This window comes from Corvus moneduloides, chromosome 1 (assembly GCF_009650955.1).
Source record: "Corvus moneduloides isolate bCorMon1 chromosome 1, bCorMon1.pri, whole genome shotgun sequence".
Taxonomy (NCBI): Eukaryota; Metazoa; Chordata; class Aves; order Passeriformes; family Corvidae; genus Corvus; species Corvus moneduloides.
In genome coordinates this window covers 157,149,485-157,175,638 of record NC_045476.1, presented here as the reverse complement: position 1 = coordinate 157,175,638, position 26,154 = coordinate 157,149,485, and the positions used below count along the sequence as shown (strand labels likewise).

The 26,154-nt window shown below is 42.4% G+C and overlaps 1 long non-coding RNA gene across 1 annotated transcript in view; it reads right to left on the bottom strand.

Moving 5' to 3' along the window:
• Nucleotides 1-12,574, bottom strand: part of LOC116455515 — a 31,884-nt gene extending 19,310 nt beyond the window's left edge. The window contains exon 1 of the long non-coding RNA XR_004244413.1: nucleotides 12,408-12,574. This is a non-coding gene — a long non-coding RNA (uncharacterized LOC116455515). The remainder of the gene's footprint in view (nucleotides 1-12,407) is intronic.
• Nucleotides 12,575-26,154: the final 13,580 nt, after the last annotated feature.

Sequence of the window (26,154 nt, the reverse complement as noted above, 5' to 3'; positions counted from 1 at the left end):
TAGCATACCATTAGGATAATTGTCTTGAGACCAGGTAGTGCCAGATTGATAGTCCCTGTTCCATTTGCCAGCGGCGCAGGTGCAGATGCTATTAACAAATGCATCCACGCCTTTTTAAAACACTGCTGAGCGCTTTGCTCCAAGGCTAACCTTCAGCAAGGAGTTCCTTGAGTTAATTATTCACTGTGTCAGTGCAGATAAAATGGCCAAATTAGAATTAATAAAACGCTGGAAAGTTAACCCTGAAGGGAATATCTCAGAGAAGGATGCTACACTGACAAGGAGATTGAGTAGATGACCTAATAAGAAATATTTAGTCCCTTTTCTAATTTCTGTCCTAAGACTTTACCAGATGTGCTCAAATCTCAAGCACATTACATGCTTTGTAGTACTCATCCATCCCTATGTGCCTCTCAAACTAATTTTTACTCTGGATATAGTATTCCTCACTGTTGTCTCTTTGGCCTTGTTGCTGCTGACAAGACTGATGTGTGCATTCACACCCAATTCCACTCAATTAACACTCTCTGTTTGTGCTCGAGTGTTCGTAGTGGAACAGCTTTAAAGAACACTTTGGATAAAGCACAAAATCCTATTAGTTGTTTATATTTCTTTGTTCTCAGCCCACCTCTGCTTTCAGTTGTGTCTACAGAATTATAAGTACTTAAAACTAATGAAGTAAAGAGCATAAATGGAAGTGAATGATCGAATAGGTCTTCTTCACACTGAACTCTGAGATTTCAAGTGGTGTTTAAAATTCAGTCAGAGCTGCAACCGCATTATCTTCTGCTCACTCAGTCCTTGATCGCGAATTGGAAGCATTCATTATTTATCCACATCTGTCATTCATAAACCTGTTTATTGTGAAACAGATTAGACATTTCCCCCATTCAAATCCCATTATTCCATTGGATCTGTAGTCATACCATCCTTCTCCTTTGAAAACGCCGCTCTCTGTTCCTTTAGTAGCATTGAGCAGTTGCTGTCATTTAGATAAATGCAGGATAAATTCTACATTGCAATGGTCCTTCACATAGTACCAGCACTCAGTCACACTGCCATTCATCTCACCATCCACTTGCACCAAGTAAAGCAGTGGTAAGACCATACAGAGTGAAGAGGAAACTCCTGAGGGTCCTTCCCTCCTCCCCAGCGTGTGGTGGGGAAAATCAGGCCCTCAGACCAGGAGTGTGGATTTGCCCTGGACAACAGATATACCACAACTGGTGTTCTCTGACACACACTGGGGGCAAGACATGGTCCACAGACTGCAGGGGAATTAAATATTGGTAGGACAGTGATGTTTGTATCAACAGTGAACAGAGGACAAAGAAACAGCACTGGTGGTCAAAACTGTGGCAGTCTTGGGAGTTGTCCTTAGAAAATGAGCTAACAGACAGTTCTTTCAGGCAGCAAAAACAGGCAGACAAACTATGCCAAGTATTTTCATCTGGTGGGAGTTTTATGGTCTGTACCTTTCCAAAGGCAGATATTTGGAAGGTAAGTATTAGAACAAGTACCCGTTTGAAATGCAAATTTTCTGTGCAAATGTCCCCAGAGACAGCACAGATCTGAGATAATATTTATTATTATTATTGTTGTTATTGTTGTTGATACTGTTATTGTTATTATTGTTGTCATGTTACTCCTGGACCAAATGGGATGGCAACACATTGAGTAATAGGGAAAGATCTCAATATAAGTGCAAGGAAATGTGGCCATTCTTGCAACAGCCTTGTTTTCCTTCATTCATTGCCCCAGGATACTGCAGAAAACTACTAATATATTGCCTGGGTTCAACTACTTCTAGGCACTACTCAAAACTAGACCTTGTGGTGCTACTCCCTGCATTTTCAAGCATAATTCTGGCTACATGTCTGAGCTGGGTTCTGCTTCTCTGATCAGCCAGCTCTGTGCAGCAGGTGTCTCCTGGGACCAGAGTCATCTCTGCCATAAGTCATTTGGTTTAACTGAGGTAGGACTGCAGCTACACTCATCCCAGGGGTCTGGACCTTGACTGCTCCTCTGCATTGCCATATGCTCCACTATAATTGTAAGCTGCAAAGTAAAAAACAAATATGCAGCTTAAACAAGCCTGCTCTGTGTGGTGTTATTTCACTTAAGGATTAGGTGAATCAGCTTCACTGAAGAAGGCAATCTTCTCACCATATGCCCATCCAGACCCCTGGGGGGCTGCTGCAGGGCAGGAGGGAGGTGTGTGCTGTAAGGTGTGTGACAGCTCCTTGTCTCCCTGTTGTTAATGCCTGGCTATAACAAATGGTACTTGAAGAAACAGATCTATATTTAAACAAGGCATCTTTGGGTAAATACTTGAAATCCAGCAAGGACTATCCCGAACTCTCAGAGAAGGAGTCTTGAATGCCCATGTCAATATTTCCACTGTCATCAGTGAGCCCAGAGCATCACCTTCAGACTCCTCTATTTCAATGCATTAATTCAGAGCAATGAAATTTGAAAAGTAGAATGACCTCAGCTCCTGGTGTTTGCATCTTCTGAGGCAGCACCTATTTACCTAAAGCTCTTCTTTCAGTCAGAGGAGAAGCAATTAGCACAAGGAGTATCACCCACAGAGTCAGGCACATAGATATCACTGAGCATCAAGCTGTGAGAAACAAAGTACTAGGGCACCAGAAGACAAACAGGCAAACATTGCATTTGTTTCTGAGACCGGAACACAGCAAATAAACTTCAGTGAGCCTCAAACTAAAAAACCAAAACCTTGCAATCAATGTAGAACAGTAGAAAATGCAAGAAAAAATTATCAGTATGTCAGATGGAAAAATGTAATACTTCTTGAGGGAGAAAAGGTTAACCCGTGTATCTACCATGAAGACAAGTGAGAGTTTCATAGGCAGAAACTATATCCTTTATGAAACCAATCAGAATAATGGGTGAAGAGGAGGCAGACTGATGGGCACACAGCCTTCCTTCAGGTCTGGGAACTTCTGCAGTTGCCTTTCATGGAGACTACAAGCATACCTCAGATTTTCAGATGTGTGCCAGCTCTAACCCATCTCCAAACTGACAGAGGGTATGGCCTGACTTGGAGCTGTGCAAAGCTTCAGAGTGTTATCTGAGGTACAGCTGTGATTCCACCACTTTTATAGCTATACAGAGTGAGTCTTGGTGGGAAACCAGTCAGATATTCCCTCCATGAGGCAAAAGGAAGGACAGAATCTTGATTCTCTCTCCCTAAAGTGCTGTTCTGCACAGTTATCAGAAACAAAACACTATTTATGTCACTAGCAATGGCATATCCTATTCTGAATTCTTGAAGAAAACTGACCTCTAGAGTAATGAACAGAAAATAAAAATAATAACCTCTTTGGAGGAGAGAGATGCTTCAAAATTGCAAAAAAGTACTGGACATTTTGCTCTTACAGGAGCCATTTATCTTGCATCTGCTCCCTTAACTTTCTCTCAAGCTCCAATTATGTATGAACACAGCTGTGTACATGAAGGGTAAATATCCACATGAGTCCAATACTCCAATAGCCATGTTTTACTTCTCTTTAATTTCATTTTTCATCTCTCCATGAAGCTCTACTTACCTTATGGGCCTGACTTCAAAAACTCAGCTGGTGAAGGGATAGAAAATCTTTCTGCAATGAGCACAATAATTCTTATTGTCTCAAAATATACCCCGAACATATCCAAAAGCTTTCAGACATAGAAAAGTGGTCTTAGTATTAAAGGAATTTGACTCATTACATCTAGAAAAGACTTTTTTTTTTTTTCCCATCAGGTTCTACTTAGTTGGCTGTAAGATACTCATTGAGTTATTTCACATAACAGTATCACAAAAACAAAGTAGGTATGGAAACAGTGAACAAATTGCACTGATTTTTGTCTCATTTACTTTAGTTTCATACCACTTCAGTTTCACTTTACCAGTTTTTCATCTCATATAAATCAGTAAGTTTCTAGTGCAACCAATAGCTCCAGAGTGATTTCATCAATCAAGGTTTAGGTCTATTTGGCTCAGTGAAACTACTGCTATTTGTAGCATAGTGAATAAGTACAAAATCAAGTTCCATATTTTATATTTTATTCTATTTCTCCTTATGAAAAAATATTACTAAGTATCTATGAAAAAAGTTTCAGAGAGGTAGAAATGGACAAATGCAAAACATTCACAGGATTTCCTAGACAGGAAGACAAATATATTTTATTATGTACAATAATTAGCACTAAAAACATTCTCAGCACTTCCATGGTACTGCTCACACAGCAGCTTGGTAATAGCTATTTTTTGTGTCTTTCTTTTTCCAATGCCCCAGATGGTTTGGGTCATACTTTGTTGCATAAAGATGAAAAAATTAATTTAGATTAAATGTGTCAACAGAGGGCAGTTCCATCAGTGAAGTGCAGTTTCTTCATCTGAGCCTCTACAAGATTTCCAGCAGAGAAATGCCCATTTGCTCGCTTCCCTACTCCACTCTATGGAGCCCTGTAGGGTAGAGATAATTTTCTGGTGCCTCAGTATTGCTTTGATTCTGAAAGGCACAGGCATGGATTAAGGAAACACCCCAGCTGAGCAGCTGTCATTTGTGAATCTATCCTCAGGCTAATCATATTGCTAAAGCCCTAATAAACCAGTGAAACTGGAGCCTCAGTGCTGCCAGGGCATTTTTTGGCATGAATTGTAACTCATCTTAACCAGAAAGGTAAAATGGTAAAAAACCTGAGAGGGTATTATTTTAAAGCTTTAAGACATTGTTCTTAATGAACCAGACTGTGAAACTCTTACTTGCATGTTGATCAAAAAAAATAGAGACAGAACCACCCCCAAGAGGCTGAAATTTCAGGTACTTTGGTGAGCATCCAGGAGAGAGACTTTTCTGTTAAGGTTTGAAGTAAATCCAGCAAGTCATTTCTGAAACAGCAGCAATAGTCTGAAAAGCATGTGTTCAGAAATAGTCCTTATTTGAAAGGTCTGCTCCCTATGTTCATGGACCAAACAACTTTCATGTGGAATTTCTGTACCCACCAGTTAAGGGGAAATAACCCACAAAAAACCCCCAAAGAAACAACCCCTATTAATTGGTAAAGTGTCTATATTTGATCTTATGTCACTGAGAGTTCAAAATTGCCGTCACCTTTCCAAACAGTGCTTTTTGATCTTCATATTAAAAAGCTGAAAATTTATCTTGCCTTCCCCCAATACTTTTCTACCAATTTTAACTCAGGAGGCAGTAACAAATTCTTAATTTGTAGACAAAACCTGACAAGCTCCAATGAACTAATATGAAGCATTTACAGGTTTTCATGATAAAAAGAAATTTAAAAGCCATAGATTTCTACTTTGGTCTCTTTCCTAGGTGAAGGGAAAAAAAAAAAAAGAATGGAAACTATATGTTTTAAAAATGCCCTAAACAGGCACTACCACCTGTTTATTCAGTGGCTGCAGAGTTCTGCCAGGAGTTAGAAGGCTGGGGTTCAGTTCCCACTTCCCTCCCAGAGATCAGAACCTAGAGAAGCAGGTTACTCTAATTGCACAGGGGAATATTCTGCTGGGAAATATTTTGTGTTTTGCTTTTTTTCTCCCTGTAGATGTTGTTCTACCCTATATAGAATATTGAAATATTCATTAGGCCAGAGAGAACAACTCTATATCATGGTGTTTAGGCCCTGCAGTGGAGAGACAGGACATCACTCTTATGAATATTTCAATATTGTAAACAAAGTAGAACATACTCTATCAGAGGTATTGAAAAAACATTTCCTCTCTCTCCATCCTGCACTGGGGGATACCAAACAGTCTGGTACTTGGGGGCTGCTCCTGGGAAATTAAGGTGGGCTCAGATTTCATCTGGCAGATGAGGAAACTAAAGCCTTCTTTTTTGCATTTTGAATGAGGCCCTGCCAGATGAACTATTGAAAGACAGGAGACAGGTGGCTTTTTAATCAACTGATCTATCTTTATGTATCTCTTTTTCTCTCCTACCTCTCACTTTCAAGAAAGACAAGCTCATCCTGACTTTTGGAACAGTTTTAAGCCCACTGAAATGACAGTTTTGGGCAAAACACTGAACAAACAAAGCTTACTCAAATCTGAGAATGTTTGATGATATTTATGTTTTTCAAAGCTTTAGGTTCATCTCTAGGATTATACAAACAGTGTTTTGTCTTCTTTCTACATCTCCTTTTGTCAGGGTCCCTTCCCCCCTGCCATGTAGCCCTGGGAGAGGGGCCCTGAGGGGAGACACGGGGTTTCTCTGCCCCTGGTCAGCCTCATTCCCCATTGGTTGTTTTGTGTTCCCCTGCGCGGGCAAGGACCCTCGGGTCCCGTGATTGAGCAGTTCCTGGGCAGAGCCCCGGCCATGCGGCTGGAGAAATAAACATCTCTGAAACATCTACCAAGAATCTGTCCATATATATTTCTTTTCCACGGGCCTCGTTGTTTGATACACGTGTTGCAGTTTCCCCACTGTAATATCCTTATACTTGGACAATTGTGATTTGTCTCTGATTTGGTGAAGTAAATGGATGCGTTGAAGGGAAGGAAAAGGGTGTATAGGAACCCAAATACATCTCACTGTAATGAAACAAAGGTCTGTTAGAATTGGCACTTGTGAAAAATATTGATCTGATTTCTATGTTATGGATTTACAGATGAAAATTGAAAGTTACTAGAAGTTGTGCTAGATTGGAGTTTGTCCATGATTATTAAAGTCATAGGATTGGTAGCTGAAGTAAAATTCAAGTGAAGTGCATAAAAAAGTCCTAACCACTACTACATTTCTGTCAAAAAAAAAAAAAAACAAAACAACAAAAACAAAACCACAGAAAAAAAATCAGCATGCTCTGTTGAGCAAGGCTTCCTGTTTTATGTGTGAGTCCACTCTGGAAGCACAGCGTGGTATTTCTTCACAAGCTATATAGAATGCAGTCCTCCTTTCCTACCAAAAACCTGGGCAGAGGGAGAAGAATTCAGGCAAACCATTTAATTTGATTGTGAATTTTGCTCTTATGCCTACACATTATAACACTGGGGCATGGATAAAGTCAGGTAAGAACTGGAACAGATGAGCCTTTGGATGTTCAAAGCTTTAACTTCCCGGGCTCTGAATGATAGGCATGCTTAGATCAGAATAAAATTTCTTTTGTCATCTCTAGAGCCGAGAGTATGCCTTTAGCTGGCTGAGAAAAATAAAGTTTGGAAAATCTCTATGTGATATTATACTATTTATATTATTTATTTTGCCTGAATTTATTCTGTAGCAAGCATTCTAGAAGTAATGGAAGTAAAATAGCTCAGCAAGGAATGACATAAATGCAGTGAACTGTCATTGCATATAGCTTCAAGAAACACTTTCCACATACATCCACCTACTTTTCTTCAGTGCAGTTGTCACAGGAGAGTTTGCTAAGGATCCTAGATGATGGAAATTTCAAACACATCTTCCTACTGCAGTTTATTCACCAAAGAAAAATCCCTAGGCTCCTGAATACCCAGGGAATCATTCATGTTCTGGAAGACAGGCTGTCACATAGAGACAATGAGCCTGTGTGTTTTTGCTCCTCACAGACACACACGGATTCAGGCTCCATCTGCATCCATAAGTGATGTGGTGCAGCAGGAGCACCAGATTATCCTGTTGCAAATCGCAACCATCACAAAGCTATTTGTGCTAAGGACAGCAGCCACACCACGTGACTCATGGGGTTTTACTTCAGGGCAGCTCTAATCTTGTCCTCAGGACAGAACACCTCTCAGTTGCTGGAGTGCATTGGTGCTTGGTTGCCTGCAGCACAACATTTGTCTGATCTGGCTCATGCACTCGGAGGCAGACGGTGCAAACCAAACCTGGAGAGTGGGGACAATCAGGAGAGTCAAAAGCACAAAGCTTGAAGCTAAAAGCTTGCCTATTCCTGACTTCAAACCCCTCATTTCTACACTGTTGTCTCAGAAAACCACGTGCTCCATAGAAACCTTCAAGCCTCTTTCTCACAGTGGTGGATAAAAGCAAAGACTTTTCCAAGCCACCAAAGCCAGGACCACAGAGGGCATTACAGCCTGGGTGCAGCTCCCATGGCAGCTGTGAGCCATCCTGGATGCCTCTGTGATGGCAGTGGTACAGGATCTGCCAAAATAGCTCCCACTCTGGAGTCACTTCATCACTCTGAAAAAGCAATTTATATAATCTGCTAGGACTACACAGGTACATGGAGCTGGGGGCTCAACCATCCCAGCTGGCCAGAGATGTCAGGATGGACCTCAAATCAAATCTATGTGTACTGAAAGACAAGATATTAAAATGTAGGCATATTACAATGGCCTGAGAGATGTGAAATGGCAGACTGCTGGTAGTAGTAGAAGGAAAACTGTGATCTGTACTTATTTGGTGGTTGTGCTGAAGGTCCCAGTTTATAGACTGGCAAACATCTCATTCCTTGCAATGCCTAAATTGAGGGACATGGGACAGTCACAGGGTTAGGACATTACCCAGAAAACCTCATTTTATGTGGCTAGCAAATCCTTAGAAAAATTCACATGGCTTTGCTAAACCAAAGCATCTCACCAACTCCACTGGATATTTGAACATATCTGTTTTTATATCCATACACAAAGATAAAACTCCACGGTGTTCAAATTGTCCATGTCAAGACAAAAATACATCCACTTTTCCCTCTGCAGTTGTACCTCAGCTGTGGGAAATGCACTCTTCCACTACACAGATGTTATCAGATCCCATAATTGTTTGATTCAACATTTAAACTCAGCTTTTAATGATATGCCAAAAACTACAAATGAGACTTTACTTGAAACTCTCAGTTATAAAAGCAAATTTTCCTAAAAGTGCACCTAAGCCTTCTGGAGATGGGGCCTACATCTTGGCAGGCTCCGCAGGATTGCAGCACATTACAATAGTTCCTCAATATAAATAAAAATAATCTAGATCATTTTTTGGTGTCTGCACATCTCAAACAGCAGGGATCAGACCCAACTGGCCTCCTGATGACAGTCTCATATAAATATTAAATATTAATAGTACTGTTACTGTTAATTTGGCAAAATGTGATACTGTGTAAAGTGAACTTTGTCTCTTTTGGCTGTGCTGCAACAAGGAAAACACATGTTCTAAACATTTCTAGCTGGACAGGTTTCTTTTACAAATGTTTGCTTTTCTTGAATTAACATGCATGAGTGGGTTGGGGGAGGTGGGGGGGAGGGGCTGTTGCTTTTACCTGAAGTCTTTCAGCCCCCTTTTTTGAGTCACATTTACACCTACTGGAAATCTGGGCTTAGGTGACACTTTTTTCTAATTGAGAAAGAGTCTCTTATTCATCAGATAAAAAACCAGGAAAGGCTATCTAAAACCATTCCTGTCTTTGACTTCAGTAGGTTTTTATGCAGTTCCTGTCATAAATGTAGGTCAGAGACTGAAGGTAGTGGCTGGAGCAATTAAGTGCTCTATTTGACACAACTGCAAATCAAATAAAATACTTGAGAGTTTAACCATTATATAAACACATTTATTCTTATGCTTTCTACCCGCTGTAAATAGGAAATACTTACTTTCATGCAATCTGGAGCCACAATATCAGCAGTAAGAAATAAACCTCATGAATATGGTTATCAGGATATTTGCCAGCATCCTCTCTTCTTTAGCATTAAAAAAATGTTTCTACCTTACCCCTTCATTAGTGTACTTGAATCTTGAAAGGTGAAGTAAAGATAGGAAGAAGTCTGAAGGAGGTATCCCTAACAATCTCTAAGGACATGTGGCAGAGAATGGATTGCACTCTTAGATAGTTCTGCTTCTAAGAGCTTGCAATCAGCTCTCAGTAGCAGAGCTATGGAAGCCTAAATGTTATTAGTTCAACACAGCACAAAAAAGGTGAGGTTTTGTTGGCCATTTTGAGTGGGGAGAAAATGAGAAATAAACAGGAAAATATAGGGAGAACTGCGACCTCTAGAGAGAAAATATGAAGGCATTATGTGGAAGCACAAGCATGAAGAGAGCAGAAGCTGGTAATGACTCTGCGTTCAGAGCTGGCTGTTGAGTACTGGTGAGAAGACTGTGGAAAACTCCTTCACTGTCTCACTGGGAAAAAGGGAGGAAGCAACAGTGTTAGCTGAGATAGGTGGAGGATTAATCAGCTGAGACAATGCTCTGGCACTTTGTAAACATGATGAGACAGATGCAACTGCCCAAACTGGGTGCCCCTTGAGACGCCCAGGAACAGCAATTGGAGGGCAAGCAGCCAGCCAAGGGCATCTCAAGTAGCCCCAGACACTTCTCCTGACAGTGGGATAACCAGTCTGATGTGCCTGCATGTGAGGTAGAAGGATGAAGAGGTTGTGGAGGCTGATATGTCCAGTGTTATTTTAGGTTCTATGAAGTATCTGCCTTTTAGTAGCCTAGAGATTTTCCAACATAAATTAATTCTTTGACTCTCTGGTCTCTGCTTGGTGCTCTCTATGATACAGACATATGATATAGTTTCATGGGCATGGTGGTATTCAGTCAAAGGTTGGACTTGGTAATCTTGGAGGTCTTTTCCAGCCTTCATGATCCTATGATTCCATACTGGCCAATCCACTGCAGATGTGCCAGGTATCACAGGGGGTCTCAAACAGCACTGAACTTGTTTTAAACAGCAATGTTCCCCTCCTTTGTCACTACAGGCAATGTAATTAGCAAAGAGGTTCTCAGCCATTCTGTCTCAAAGTGGGCACTGAAAATTGGCCAGTTGAGTTCTTCATTCAGGTCTCTGGACTGCAGCTTCATTGACTGTAATGTTACCTTAGACATCTCATGCATCTGTAGACTCCTCCAAGTAATGTGCCTTTAAGTCTTTAACTCTGGAGATGAAGCTATCCTAAGTAAACAGAAGTTTGGAGAAATTAATCTTAATCTGGGGCAGTTCTTGTAATATTTTTAGTGCTGATGATCTGCTAAAGGGGTAGGACCAGACACTAGAAGTCACGAGATCAGCAGTGATAGGTTACAATTAAAGCGGTTTGAGAAACACAACACAGCCTGGGTCAATTGGATTGCCTGATGCGGGCTCATGCTCCCTGGAAAGCAGGCTGCCAGCCACACTCCCAGCCCGCCCACCACGGGGCTGCAGGATCAACAGCTGATTCATTTCCATGCAAACAGCACAGTCAGCTGCAGAGCTCATCCCAGCAACAATAAACATCAGCACAAGGCTGTGAAAATGGAACTATGTGTCGCTGAGACACAAAAAGCCAGGCTAAAACCATCAGATGAATACAAACCCTCAGTAAAAAAATCTTATAAAAAGCATTTCCAGGGGTTTACAGGACTGAGCACAAGGCAGGACAATGCAGACCCTGATCTGGTAAAGCAGAGCCAGTGAATGTCCTCAGGGTGAGACAGCAGCCATGGCAGGTCAGCTCTCTAATGGACAGGGCACAAGACAAGGAACTGAAGCTATAAATAAGCTTCTCTTCAGCCAATGGGCCATGAGAAATGCACCGTGTAGCCACTGAGGAAGGAAGCTCCAAGGCTGCAAAGAAAATGGGTTGTTGCACCTCTGGAAACTAGCACAGACTGCCTCTAACAGCACTGAAAGCCTGGCAGGCATTTGGGTATCTGCACCAACCCAAAGCCACTGAACAGAATCACAACAAAAAAAAAGTGTCACTGCTGATTACCAGTGAGTGAAGCCAGAGCACTTGGGCTGTTCAAGGCAAAACTGTCTGCTGATGATTGCATCAAGACGCATCTTTAGGGAAAGTGCTGTGGATAATGAATTTCTCTGGGCTCTCATTTAGCCTCAGCAAGCCACAGGAAAGGTCTGGTGAATGTTGAATCACTATGGCAGCCCTACCAGCAGCATTTACACATGATTTTAGAGTGCAATCAAGAGTTTGCTGGATTAGAGGAACATCTCTGAGCACATTTTAACGTAATCTGATGGGACAACGGTACAGACAGCTGGCATTTGGGAATTACATGGCTGGCCAAATCACAGGCATAAAATCCTCCTGAACGCCCAGCAATACACGAAAAGAGAAAAGCATGCAAAGAGTACCCCACCTCTCAGATTCCAGTCAGGTTCTTGGAAAAGATCAAAACAAATTTAAGAGGGGAATTGCATCATGAGAGAGAACTTTCCCAGCTTCTAGAAGGTGGATAATTTGGAACCCATTCAGGCAAAACTCCAGTGGGGAAACAGAAAACACATTTTGCAAGATATGACATAACCAGGTCCCGCACTCAGACAATCAAGCACATGACACAGTAGCAGAGTTCAAGTGACTCAGCACTCCAGGAGAATTTTAATACAAAACCTCTTCCCCTGGGTACACACAAAGCAATAGAAAAACCAGATCAGCACTAAATAGCCTGAGCTAAACATTCATCTGGACAAAAGAACAATCATGCAGGCAAATCTGGCAGGCTTACATGAAACAGCAACAGGCTTGGGACAGCAGATGAAATGAAACCAGTAGCAATGGAAGAATAATGACAGCGAGGCGGAGCCCTTGTAGAACTGAGGCCAAGGCCAGGAAAGCAGTGCAAGGCATCCAGCAATCAGCTGAGTCAGAGGAGATGGGAGGTATGAGAGGAGAAGACAGGAAGAAGGGATGTACTGAGCTGCGTGCTGCAGCAGAGACACAAATCCTACACTGGCAGGAGGCACATGCTGCTAGGGGCCGCCTTCTTCTTCAGAGACCTGGGCATGAAAAGGACTACATGACTTAGTAGGTCACAGAAAATTGGCTGTGGAAGGATTAACCACATATCTCAAGCTTCATGTTAGAAAATGCTTTAAAAATTTAAGAAAAAAAAATTAAAACCCAGAGTAGGTAATGCAACATCTGTCATAATTCCAAAAAGAGAAACACAGGTTGCAACAGCATATGTTTTGAAAGGGTCACTAGAGGAGGCAGGCTGGGTGCACATGACCGGGGTGCTGAGCCAGAGACAGGAAGACAAAACCCTTTTGGGACATCTGAGAAGGTCAAACAGAAACAGAAACCTGAAGCTCAGATCCCTTTTTCTTTTTTCCCTTCCCATACTCCCTCCTAGATCTTGCAATAGGTGCTGCCCCTCTGAGTACACCCACAAACTCTGTGGGTCAGGATGCCAAGGAGATGTCACATATTGTGCTGGGAATGCTGCAGTCTCTCTTCTGCTACTAAAAGTCGCAGCAATACATTCCTTTTTATATTTCTTCAGCTTCACACTGTGCAGGGACACATCAGCACAGTTCCTCTTAATCCCCTTTTGCTCAAACATCCCCTCTTGCTCAGGCACATTTAAATGCTTATTAGGCCAGCGCTACCTTAAGGTCAATCATGATTATGTCGCTCAAAATTTCCGAGTGTTCCTTTCCTATTGACTAACCACATCATACAACAGACTAATTAACCCACCGTGTTCTCATTAAGTGGTATTCCTTCCCTCTCCTCCAGGACCACCAGCTGTGCTGCAGATTTCCTCTGAGTTTAGGAAAATAACAAGATTCATTATCAGAAATGGATTTTTTTTTTCCTTCAGCGTGTCACAGGCCCACGGTCAGGTTTAAAATAGCAGCCCCCAGACTCTGGGACTTGGGTCAGGATTTAGATAGACTCCTGCACAGGATGGAGTTGATGTTTCAGCAATTCTTTGGGGAGTGAAGGAAGGATCCCATCACGAGGAGACCTGAATTTCTACCCATATGCCCAGGTTGGAGAAAAAAAGCATGTTTTATTCTTTCACAGACCATGATGCATTAGATGCTGCTGCTTAGGGTCGTAGCAGGTCTGCAGCTGATGTGCTCTCCAGCTCTTGGGCAACTCTTCTACCACTTCAGAGTTCATGTTCACCAACTCCCTTGTTTTCCAGAGGAAAAACTGGAGTACCAACACCAAAACAGAGAGGGGTGCTGAGCCCAAAACAGCTTCAATTTACCCATTTTTTAGGTGGTTAACAGCTTCAGACACTACCCACAATATAGCAATTCCTACACCTGATTTGGGCACCCATTCCCCACATGCCAGCTTTATGTCCGGGTGAAAGAGCATCTCTCACCTCTGTAGGAGCCCTGCCCAGCCTGTGAATTCACACCCAGACTTCAGGCCTGGCAGCACAAAACACCAGAACACCAAAGTCCTCTGGTCTGGCAGGCCAAAATGTTTGATCCTCATGTTGGTGTGAACAAATTAGACATCAGTGTGTGGGCAGGTGCCTCAGAACAGGCTTTAAAAACTGAAAAAAAATAAACCAAACCAAAACAAAAAAAAAAAACCCAAAACCTTAAAAACTGGCTTATTCAAAGAATAATAGCCCATTTTTTTTGTCTCTCAGTAAGTTCCAAGTCAGTGTGGACAGTGTCTCTGATATTGCTTGCAACCAGTTGAAGAGAGAAGGTTTCTCAATTTCTCCATCAATAGCTGTAATTTGAGGGATATTTAGATTGTCAATTATTCATCATTTAAAACACCACTGATGTGCATATGTAGTGAAAATTTATGTTAATTTGTATTGTGTAAAAAAATGTCTACCATCAGTAACAATTTCTATTGGCCTGTTGTAAGTAAAGGGAAGATTTTTTTTAAACTAAATTGGGCATAGAAATAGATATCCCGTTTAATGAGACTCAGCAGCAAGTTCCTATTTTGAAATGAAAGAAGAAAACAAGACTTCAAAAAGTTTCATTAAAACACAGGTAAAAAATTATTTTGTTTTGATGTTCTCCCTAATCCCAGTCACTTTGAAGTATTTATTTAAAACTTAGTATTACTCAGCTGTTTATGAAAATATATTACTTTAAAAATAAGTTGTTTTGACTAAAATCATTCATTCTCGGCATGTTTTCATTCAGGCTTTATTTAGTCTGATTCTTTTTAAATGTTACATGTATAAATGAACTATTACCTTTTTTATTAAAAGAGGAGGGAGTTTTATTGCAGTTGGGCCATAGAAAGTAAAGGTATACTGGAAGATTGCAAGGCCACTTTTATCTAAAATAAAATGTTTTCCTTCCATAGCAAATTTTAATTTTTAAACTTTCTAATTTTGCAATTAAACTGTGCAAAAGGGAAATACAAGGGATAAAACATTCATAAGAAAGAAAATCAATATATAGCTAAAAGGCTGTATATTGCATGAAGTACATTAGAGTATATCGATTCTATGAAGTTGTCTTTCAACTGCTAATTACACATTCATTACAGGATTATAAATCTTAATAAAGTGATTGAGTCAATATATTAGAAGGAAGAAGCCCTTTCAAGTCCATGATTTGCAAGACCAGACTTTGGTTTCCAGCATCATATCTGGACAGGTCTGCTGTGAGAACAGGACTTCAGACTGTGGAAGATCTTTTTGTGAAGTCAGGAGCAGCCTGATGGGGCTTCTCCCTGCCTGCTCTCATGGGTGGGATTTTCCTCCACGAGCTGCAGAGATGGAGCTGGGGCTGTTTGGAGAAGGGCCAAGATGCAGAGTGATACAAATCGACAGGAACCTACAGACTTGACGTAATATGTGCAAGAGGAAGCAGCTTCCTGAACACTCAACCTATGACTGAAAGAGCTTTTTTAACAGACACTTCAGGTTGCTTGGGAATATTTCCTGTTGTTCCAAAATCCCTAGACAATCAGAACTCAGTTGTCTGCAAACCATATTGTGCAATGTAAACTGTCGATTTTGAGAGAGACAAATGCACAAATCCTAAGAGTACATCCATAGTCAAATGCTGGTTTTAATCTGGCTTTCACGCAAATCACAGCATCATGCCCTATTTGGTGCTGAATGATCAAAATTAGAGCATTTGATCCTGCAAAAAATACCACTGCAAGCCATGGAAGTGTGGAACACAAGGGAGAAAGGTAGGTTCAAGAAGTTTCAGATGAGAATCTTCTTGCTCAGATGACTCTGACCTATCCCCTTGCACAGGCAGTGCAAGAAAATGTGGATTACATAAAAATATAACTCTGAAAAAGTAAGGCCTACTTCAGTGAAGTACAAGCTATTCCACTTAGATGCCGGAGCAGTCATCCAGGGAAAGCTTAAAGCAGTAGTTTCCTTATGTGTAAATTACAGTGGCTCATTTGTGCACCCTAAAAGCCACATTTAACCCAACTGGTGATCCCTGCCCAGCTCTGATTTACAGCATGTTCTGTTTTACAAAACCTACTTAGTCAACATATGGGAACAGGGATTGGGGAGGAGACGTGAACATCTGCTTTCCTTGTCCTGGGCTTGCACTATTGCTGCGTACAGTTTTTTACTCTGGAAGACTTTCAAGTCTGTAACAGTCACCAACCACTTGGATGCAACAGCGTGCTCTGATGTTGCTGCTGTCTGTCTTCCTGCTGTGACTAACTCAGGATTTTTCTGGTTTTGACAGAGTGCTGACGTGCCTGGCAGTTTGCTTTCAGTCTTTGCTGGCAGGGCCAGGGGCCAGGGTCTCCACACCCCACACCCACCAGCCACCTCGTGCTCATGGTCATCGATGTTACCCATGAAACAGCTGCTTCTTATTAAAGATTTCCAATAAGGGGACTCCATTAATGACTCAGTTTGTCTCAGTCTATACCACTGCTGTCACTTTCTATGTGCATTCCGGGGATGAGAGCATTATTTTTAAGAAAGACCAGCATTTCCGTTTTGGAGGTGGCAGAGAGGGAGAGGAGACAGCCAGATGTGGCATTTGGCTTTGGAATGCGCCAGGGCTTGAGTCCAGCAGACAGAGCAGAGGTATGGCTCTGGTATGGTTGTGCTGCACAGACTGGCTGGCTTCTGACAAAAATAAGATGTCTCCTCAAGAAATTGGCACAACTTATCAAATACTGTCCCTCAAGCCTCTACTGCCGTGGGATAAAAGGGCTTGAAATGCTCTTTCTAGTCCTCATGGTTACTTTTATGAGCTCCCATCCCCATAACTTGTTTGAACTTGACCCTTCCCTTGACAAAAATCTCGCCCCAGCACATGCGAGTGGAGAAATTTCTGCTTTTCTGAAATGCCTGACTGCTCCTGGTCAGAATAATGTGTGATCAGCAACTGCACAGAAGCAATCCCTGTGCCTGTATTTCAGGCAGAGAGCTTTCCTCAGCCTCCCTGCACACACCACAGCTCTCCCACAAATTTTCTTGCTCCCTGCTGAAATCCCAGCCACAAATAAAGTCTCAGAGCGGGGACTGAGGGGGCTGCTCTGCTTTGCTTTATTACCACAGTGATCAATTATGAAATCAGTGTTTCCCAAGGCACAAGGATAAGCACTCTGTGATGTGTAAAATCACCATAAAGATGGCCATGAGAGTTGGGTTTGAAGATGCCAAGAACACAGCTGACTTGAGGGAAAGAAAATGGAGCAGGTTCTATTGTTCTCACAAGGCCAGATCCTGCCACTCGCATGTCTGGTCTTTTGATATCACTGCAGCATTAAATACTGAGTTGCTGATCTGGCTGGCTTGTAGGTGGTGAAGCAAGTTGGGGCCCAGAAGTAACCTTGAGCAGGGGAGAAAATGCAGCCCATGGCCAGAGGATCTGTTAGGAACCACTTGCAAACTGCATGACCAGGATGCTCGAAGAGACACCCAGAAAGAAGCAGCAGCCTGTGAACTGGAAGAGATTACTCAGATGCCACTTGTCCCATGCAAAGAAATCCCTTTCTAGTTCCATGTCCTTTAGACAGCAGACCTACTCCCAAAGCAGAGACCTGGACCTCTGAGCACCACAGAAAAACAGGAGAACCATGAACTGGAAAATGGGCCTGAGAGCAGCTGCGTGTGCCTCCCAAAGCAGCCTGTGCTCCCACTCGGGTAAGCACACGCCTGTCTGCAGCTCAAAACAATCAAAAATCACCACTAATGAGTATCTCCAAAATCACTGCTATTTTTTGTCTCCATTAGATTTCTCCCTCTCTTTATTTTCAATCTTTCTGGGTCACACAATGACAGGGGATGTCATTTTGGTTGTCACACACGTTCTCTCTAAGTGCCACAGCTGAAAAGTTGTCCCAGTCAGTCTCCTCCATGGCTTTGTCATTTCTCTGGCAAGTTATTTCCCCCACTGTAAGGTGCACTCCTGTACTTTTCAAACCACTGAGCTAAAGGAGCACTTGGTCACTACTTTTCCTGTAAGTAGCAACTATGATTCCAGCTGTAGAGAAATTAATGTCTCCCAGGCTTCTCCAGCCCCCTCCCAACTCCAAAAGGAAGTGTTTTTCAAAGTGTGAAGCATAGATCAGGACATTACCCTAGGTGGTGTCATTTTTCTGTCGCTCACATTTTTGTCACACCAACAGTGAAGAAAACAAGGCAATTTGATGCACGAGCCCTTGCCAGGTCTCACAGCTTTGCCCTCCTGCCTCCCTGCATTAAACTCCATTCTCCTTCCTGGTGCATCCTCCTTCTCTCTGCCCAGTGTGGGCTCATACCCTTCTTTCATAATATTTATATGCCACCAGCTTCTCATGCCCCTCTTTGTTGGCTTTTGGGGCCCAAAGAACCTCAAGGAGAAAGCAAGTTGTGCCATGGAGATGGTGACAGTCCAAGATCTCAGCCCCCTTCCCCAGTATGCCCTTCTCTGCCCTACATTATCCCTACATCATCTACTCCTACATTATCCCTCCCCCCATCCACACGTTCAGGCTGGTTTTATTCATTAGTTTCCCCATTAACACTCAGTTTTGTTGCATTTGCCTTAGCAACCTGGCAGAGCCAGGGGGCTTTGGCATTGCTGGTATCAACCAGTTCTGTTTAACAACTACCTCTGGATTTTCAGAAGACACAACTTTTATTGGAATCACTCTCTGCTTGTGCCTCTGTGTGCATCCTCTGAGCCCACAGACCACTCTCAACCAAGCCTGGAAATGGCAGGACATCCCAAAGTGACTGCATCATTAGCCATGTTAGAGAGGAGACACTCAGCTGAGGAGAAGGCTGAAAAGCAAGCTCAGCCCTTATTGGACACAAGAGAGAGATATCATTAACACTCAAGCCAGCATCAAGAAATAAATATCAATAAGCCTCAAGACAGAAGAGGGATGTAGGTGCATCATTTCCAATCATGAAGTAATTACTTGCTTTCAAAAAGTCATTTCAACTCAGAGTCACCAGAACCCAGCCATTAAGAGCAACTGCACCTGTGATTGCAAGACCCAACTTGTTTTTTCCCAGCCCAATCTGATATTGTTCCCTCACATGCCCCCCATCAGCTCTTTAGGACCAGGGTCTGTCCCACACGGCTCAATCCTGAAGCCACTCCACAGCCTGTAGTTCTCAGTCATCTCTACCTGCACCTGAGGGAAAAGGGTGATCTTCATCTCTGAAGTTGTCTAGGCTTATCCAAAAGACTATTTTGTCCAGTGGGATCACATTTGGTTTTCCAGTCTTCTATGCAGAGGAAATCTGCTCTTCAAAAACATTTCTATGGAGGGTGATAAAGAGATATCTCTATTCCGTTGGCATTTTGAGTTTGTTCTCATTTAACATTGCTGTGGCTCCCAGGGCCATCCAGATGACAGCCCCTAAGTCTCATAACTTTTCTTTACCATTTGCACCACGTTTTCTGGAGTCACTGGGACAAGTGGAAGGAAGTGGGAAGGAGGGTTACAGATGGTCACTCCAGAGACCAGCACTTCCTGTTCTCTCACCTCCAGTGACTTCATCACCATGGGCCTGGCCCTCTCTTCAAGACAGTGTGGCACAGTTTTACTTGGGCATTGCTAAAGTGGTAAAAGAGAGGATCTGGATCTGAACATCCAAATTGCACACACACAAAATTATTGCAGACTGGTTTTGACAAGACAATTCCTATCCAGCCTGCTTGCCTTAACACCCTGGATGCTAAGTCTTAACAGCACTATAAACATTAGCCTTGCTCAAAATATTCTCAAATAATTGGTGAAAAAGCATAAAAGGGGGGAAAAAAGCAAGCAAAGCAGTGATCCAATCTGCCCTACCCTGTCTGGGTGACAGAGAAAACTTGGTAGCCTCACGGATTTGTCAAATACAGGACAAAACATGTAGATGTGTCTTGAGGAACATCTGTCAGTCTCAAAAATGTGTGCATGTCTCATCAGAGTGGTTTTCTCTCACCTCCTGACACTCTCAATAAGATTTCGTGTTTCCATGGATACTTCTGCTTTAGTTTTCTATGACGTCCCTCCTTCTGTGCTTCTTGTTGTCTGCACAGCTGGTAAGGAGACCTCACAGTAGCCTTCTGGAGGTACAGTGTGGATCTGCAAGGTGGCTTACACACCACTCTAGGGGAACACATTGGTCTGGACCATTGTCTGTGCCTTTACACCAGTGGGGTCCCACCACCAGCCTTAGTAACTCAATGGGCACCCCTTGTGATGCTCCTTGGAAGCAAAGAGCCCCAAAGACTAATCCAGATTGAGAATGATGTGGTCTCTTTCAGCCTGCCTAGGTCTTAACATTATCCTTGATGTTACCATGGTATCATCTGATGAAATACCACAGTATTTTAGCCTCTTCAGGGAAACACCAGAGCCAAGTGAGTTTGTATTCACCTTCTCGTGGAGAGTTTTCTTGTGAAAATGGAAAGGAAATGATAACTTGAAGGAGAAAGTTTAAAAAAAAAACCTGAAAAAAAAACAGAAAACAAAAAACAATCACTGCACCTTCTTGAAGGAGGAATCAACTGGAATTTTTGTGACAGCACTAGTCAAAGGACAGCCCATAGGAATGCAGAAACCCACGCAACCAAGAGAGATGTGGAATGAAATCAAACAAGAGGAAAAGGCAAAATGTTGTGATAAATGCACCAACTGTATTTAAGAAAAATTAGAGGCAATATTTTGCTTGCCTTTTTAAGTGACTTAATGACAGAAATAGTAGAGGCAGACTTGCAACTGAAAACCTTTCATCTTGCCATAGAAATTATTATCACAGGCTTAGATCCTCCTAACAAAGCTTCTACCAAACATAATCCTGAACTAGTCAGTTTGAAAATTCATTTTCCCAATCAGGTAGAGCCTCTATGGTAAGAGCTATCAAGCCGAAAGTGATTGTTTTTTACTTAGGCCACAGACTTGATTCAGATTTCAGAGAAAACCAAAATCTCTGTGAATTACAAGGAAAAACAACAAATGACACTAAAATCACTGAAAACAAGTTTTGGCCATACCATAAATCCAGCTTTAGAACACCCGGTATCAAATAAAGACCACTGCAACTTCACAATACAAAACATTTATGTCATAAAAACTCACTCTGACATCTCAAATTTTTTCAAAACCTGTGGGCAGGTTGACTTCACCCTGGCAGGCTTCAGGCTGGAAAAAATTATCACTGGCTTCCACTGCTTAACTTGATGACAGACCTCTGTCATTCCAAAGTCAAACTGAATTCCAGCATGAAAACACAGAATCAGCCTAAACTTCACGGCAAGTGCTCAGCTAATTCCTTGGAAAAGTGGTTCTCAGACGTGCTTTCCTACCCTTGGTCTCAGTGGAAGTGAGCACTGCTGGGCATTAACACACAGTGCCCAGAGTGGGACTGTGGTCTCTGCGCTCTCCTGTCTCTATCTGTGGTTTGAAGAAGGTGAAATTACTTTTTTTTCCAGTGAATGCTTTAAAAAGATAAACTGAACCAATGCCAAAATAACAGGAAATAGTTCTCACCACAACATTAGCTCACTTTGCCTGGGGTCTATCTTGCAGCAACGTGCCAGGTTGCTACAGTCCCTCAGCAACTTCGATTTCCCACCCTGAAAATTCAGGTATGAAACCAAGAGTGGTATCAGCTGGCAGTGTGCCACCTCCCTGCCACTGTATGGGGTGAAATCCCCCTCCCTGGCATCCAAATCACTGTGCCCCAGCACCGGGTGATGGCAGCCAGCAGATCTCTCTTTGCCCAAACAAACTTTATAACTGTTTCGTCTGCAATTTCCCTCCTTCTTCCTTCCCTGTGGTAACATAGCCTATTTTGTGAAACAAGATAAAACAAGATGGTTTGAGACTCCACTGGCAATTACCCACCTCTCTGCTGAAGCTCATGTCTTTATTTTTGGCCAATCTCTCTGCTCACAGCATCCAGCAAAACCCACACCAACAGGTGAGGAAACGGGGCTCCCTCACTGCCTTTAAAAATATTTTTCTTTTCCAGCCCGCTATAGTAATGGTTTTAATGTTGGAACTGCTTGATTTTTGTCTTGTTTTGCTTGTTGGGGAGCTGGACTATTTCTGAGGTAAAGCCCATGTCCTTGTGTGGGGTCACCTTGCATTTCAGCCCCACCTGCAAACAGCGTTTCACAGGTAAATAAAGAGAATCATCCATTTAAAAATCACAATGAGTATTTAATAGACTTAGGAACTGTCTTTGAAGGACTCCCCAGTACCCAAAGAGGCCATTCTACACACGTGCGTTTTTGTTAGCAAATGACACTGAAATGAGCTATTGAGCTCAATGAGTTTTTCACATGATTTAACAGGCTTTGTGAAAAATGCCTGCCTGTGCACAGCCTCTGTGTATCCACACACAAAGAAAGCAGCTACCTTCCACATTTCCCTTGGCTGTTCCTTTCTGCCCATCCTACAGCATTTTCTTTTCTTTATTCTTCAGGTGCTGCTGGCAGGAAAAGTTTTTTTCTGTTCTTAGGTTGAGCTCTGTCTGTGCTGGCAAATCACAAAATATTTGACAATGGAAAAAGATTGTGTTTATCTTAATGTTGTCAATGAAGAAACTACTACAGAAGGAGGATTTTGGAGAATATGTCTTATTTGCAGTTATCCCATTTGTAATAAAAGTTACAACTGATAAGAGAAAACTTTAATTTCACTCAAATATTTTCAGGGACTCATAGAAATATACTGAACCAAGATGAAGAGCTAAAAAAATGTAAATGCTTCATGGATCAAAATTCCTAAAGATACTTAGGTTCGATTGAAAGCCTTATTTTTAAATATTTGGAATTTTTTTATATAATCTTTACCTTATATTCCCTTATTTTTCTTTTACCTATTAGTGCTTACTCAAAAGTAATCCGTTAATACATATATTACTGTATCCATAAATTCCAACAGTAATCATCTCAGAAGTAGCTGTTACATGTAATTTTGTTTATTTAGATTTATGCTACTTATAGTAGAACCAACAAAGTGAAAAAAATTAATTCAGAGATTCAGGATCAGCAGAATATATTGCTGCCATCATTAGCTAAACAGTTCGCCCTTTTGCGTTTCTCAACACCATGAATTTCCCTCAAACAATTCAAGACACCTGGACACAGTTAGAAAGAAAAATACAAAACACCTCACAAGTATTGCAATTAGGTTTGTTCTGGCAAGTCCTGCATCTGTATTCTGGTGGCAATTGGCTTCTGGCGCAAAACATTGTGCCAAAAGTAATGTTTTCTTTTGCATAAAACATATGGAGGGCTTTTGCTGAATTCCACTGTGCAGCATGCCTCTGGTAATGCTGTTGTCCAGCCTGGGAGGGGGACGGCCCAGCACCACCAGCAAGTTACTGCTGGGAGCATTGAGATGCTACCGGGGCTACTGAAAGCTTGGAAGTTGGTGTGATGGCTTTTACTGCAGTCAGAGGCTAACCAGCAGCAAAAGGCTTTCAGCAGGGGAAATCTCTGATCTACATGTGGTGGCCATGAGCACCCTCAAACCCACAGGGTGTAGGCAGGTAGGGGATTTATTGGAAATGTGAAACAAGGAAAATACATACTTTGCAAAATTATCCAGCCTGAGCCTGTACCTGCAAAGGGCAAACCTGTGCATCATGCTGAATGTATCTGTATCTCTATCTACCAACTGTTTTGTGTAACAAGTCTTTGGCCTCAAACACAAAACAGATTCTCTATGCAGAGTGCTTGCAAAGAATTCAATGATATTATTTGAAAAATATTTGCATTCTTTCATCTTCTTCTTAAACTAATATTAAAACTTTTCTGAAAATGGTTTTCAGGCATCATCCATGTAGTCATACTACCAAGTTCAGCAAGATGTATGTTGTCAGTGAAACTCTTAAGAAACTGAAAGTTGTAAACTGAATGCAAAAAAGCCAACCTCATAGCACTCCCTCTTCCATAAACTTTCCAAACACTGAGGGTAGTAAATGACTGTGTCACTGCACCAACTGATCCCTGTAGGAGAAGCGTTGTCCTGCCCCCTCTGTGTCCACTCACCCATCTTCCAGCTGGTGAGGTTGGGCTCAGGCTGGAGGCATCACATAACAGTGTCCTTTGTCCTTTGTCCTGTGCCCACAAAAGCTCTGCTTTCTGGTGAATATAAAAGAAGTGCACTGTTGGGAGAGAGCCTGATGCAGATCAGCAGGGAGCTGGATTAGCCACCTGAAAGTATAGGAAAGGCTTGTGTCTTGGTCCTGGATGGAGCTGGGAGCGAGGCTGTACCTGCTGAGGTCTAACTGGAAACATCTACAGATCAGGGTGGCAGAAAGCCCTGAAGAAGAAGTTAGGACTCTGTCTGGAGAAGAAACTGGGTAATCAAAGCTGCAGATTAAAACATCTCTCTCATGTTTCTGTCATACCAACCCTGTCCAATGACATGTTGTGAGCCAAGGAGGGGGCTGCAAGGCAGATTAAGGGGTTTGGGGGCCTGCAGGGAGTTAAAGGCCAACAACAGCATAGATGAGCTAGATGTGGATGTAGGAGCATGGCAGTAGCACCAGCAGAAAAGCCTTGTAAGTTTGGCTGGAGAGAGAGACAAGTTTCGTTTTCACCAAAGCATTTCCTACAGCCCTTGAGGTGAACTGAGGCAGGAGCTGATGAGGGCTGAAGAGATGCTGAACCACAACATGACCTTCCTGTGTGCACGAAAGCCCCAGCAGCTGGCTTAAGATAAGGAATGAACACAGTCAGAGGGACTTTATCAGTTTCTGCAATAAATTTCAGTGACCCCCCCAACACCCCTAAAGCAGTGGCCTGTGTGTGGTTTTTTGCACATGGAGATTTGCAGTCTGTACAAAGAGCATGGAGCACTGCAGAAATAGGGAGCTGTATTATTTCTGGGCAAAACTTTTCCCTTCAGACCCACAAAGCTGTCCCCTGTGGGGAGCTTGCGTCACCATCTTTGGGCACATGAGACATCTGATCCATCCAGGAGCCTAGAGATACCCGTGCAAAATGACCCCAGGTTGTGTCATGTGTCCCCAGCTTCCCTCCTGGGAACAGCAGAACTACCTAAGTTAGAACTACCTTAGAAAATGTTGATTTTGAAAGACTCTCAGCAAAAACTACTGTATTTTGAAAACAGAGACATACAGTGGAAATGTTTGGTAACCTGAGCTGCAGCATGGTCAGTGGCAGCTGCACTGTAAGGATGGAAGAAGACTGTAAATCTGTTTTATCCCTGAGTCCTGTGAGTCCTGCAACTCCTGCTCACAAGCCACAGAGAGGATTCAGTATCCCCAAACTGTTCTTGGGCAAATTTGTGTATTACAATGACATTTTGGTTGTCATCAAGCACAGGGACACCAGAATATTAATGAATCCGTCCTCAGAAAGAGATTGCTGGGATGTGAATGTCTGGCTTTTGGGTTTGTTTGGGTTTTTTGTTTTTTTTTTTAATGCCCAAACTTTTCCTTTAACTCTTGGATTGGAAAAATAAGTCAGTAATATTCACTTTAAAAAAATTAAAAATTGGCAGAGATAGAGGACAGTTTGACAGTCTTAAAGTGATATTCGGCCTCAGTTCTGTTCCAGACCCACTAATCTTATCATTGACTGAGGCATTCTTAATGGGCCCTTTAAAAAATAAATAAATGAAAATTGGTAGTTCAATCAATGTATTATCTGTAATTCAATATTCATCCCAATTGATTTTCACTTCCAAGTTTCATTTTAGTATGAAGTAGGGCATTGTGTTAAGGAAGTTGTGGGGGAGCTTGTAGGTTTTGGCAGCTGGAATGAGGGGAAGTTGTGGTTTTTAGATTAGAAGAAGGTGTGGGAACCAGTTCTTTAGTGAGCTGTTGGACCAGCAGGGCTTGTGCACGCTGTTTGTGTGCATGTTTGTTGTCAGCCTCCACAAGCTGCCACGGGGCTGAGGTGAACAGGATGCAGAGGCGCCGATGGCTCCCACTTCAGTCCTGTCCTTGCCCTGCCACCAGCTCCCTCCACAGCAGTGACTGCACTGGGCCACCCCAACATCCCTGAGCTGCTCCCCAGGTCTCCCCTGCTCCCTTCACAGAGGCACCATCCAATCCCCATGCCCACTTTAGCTGC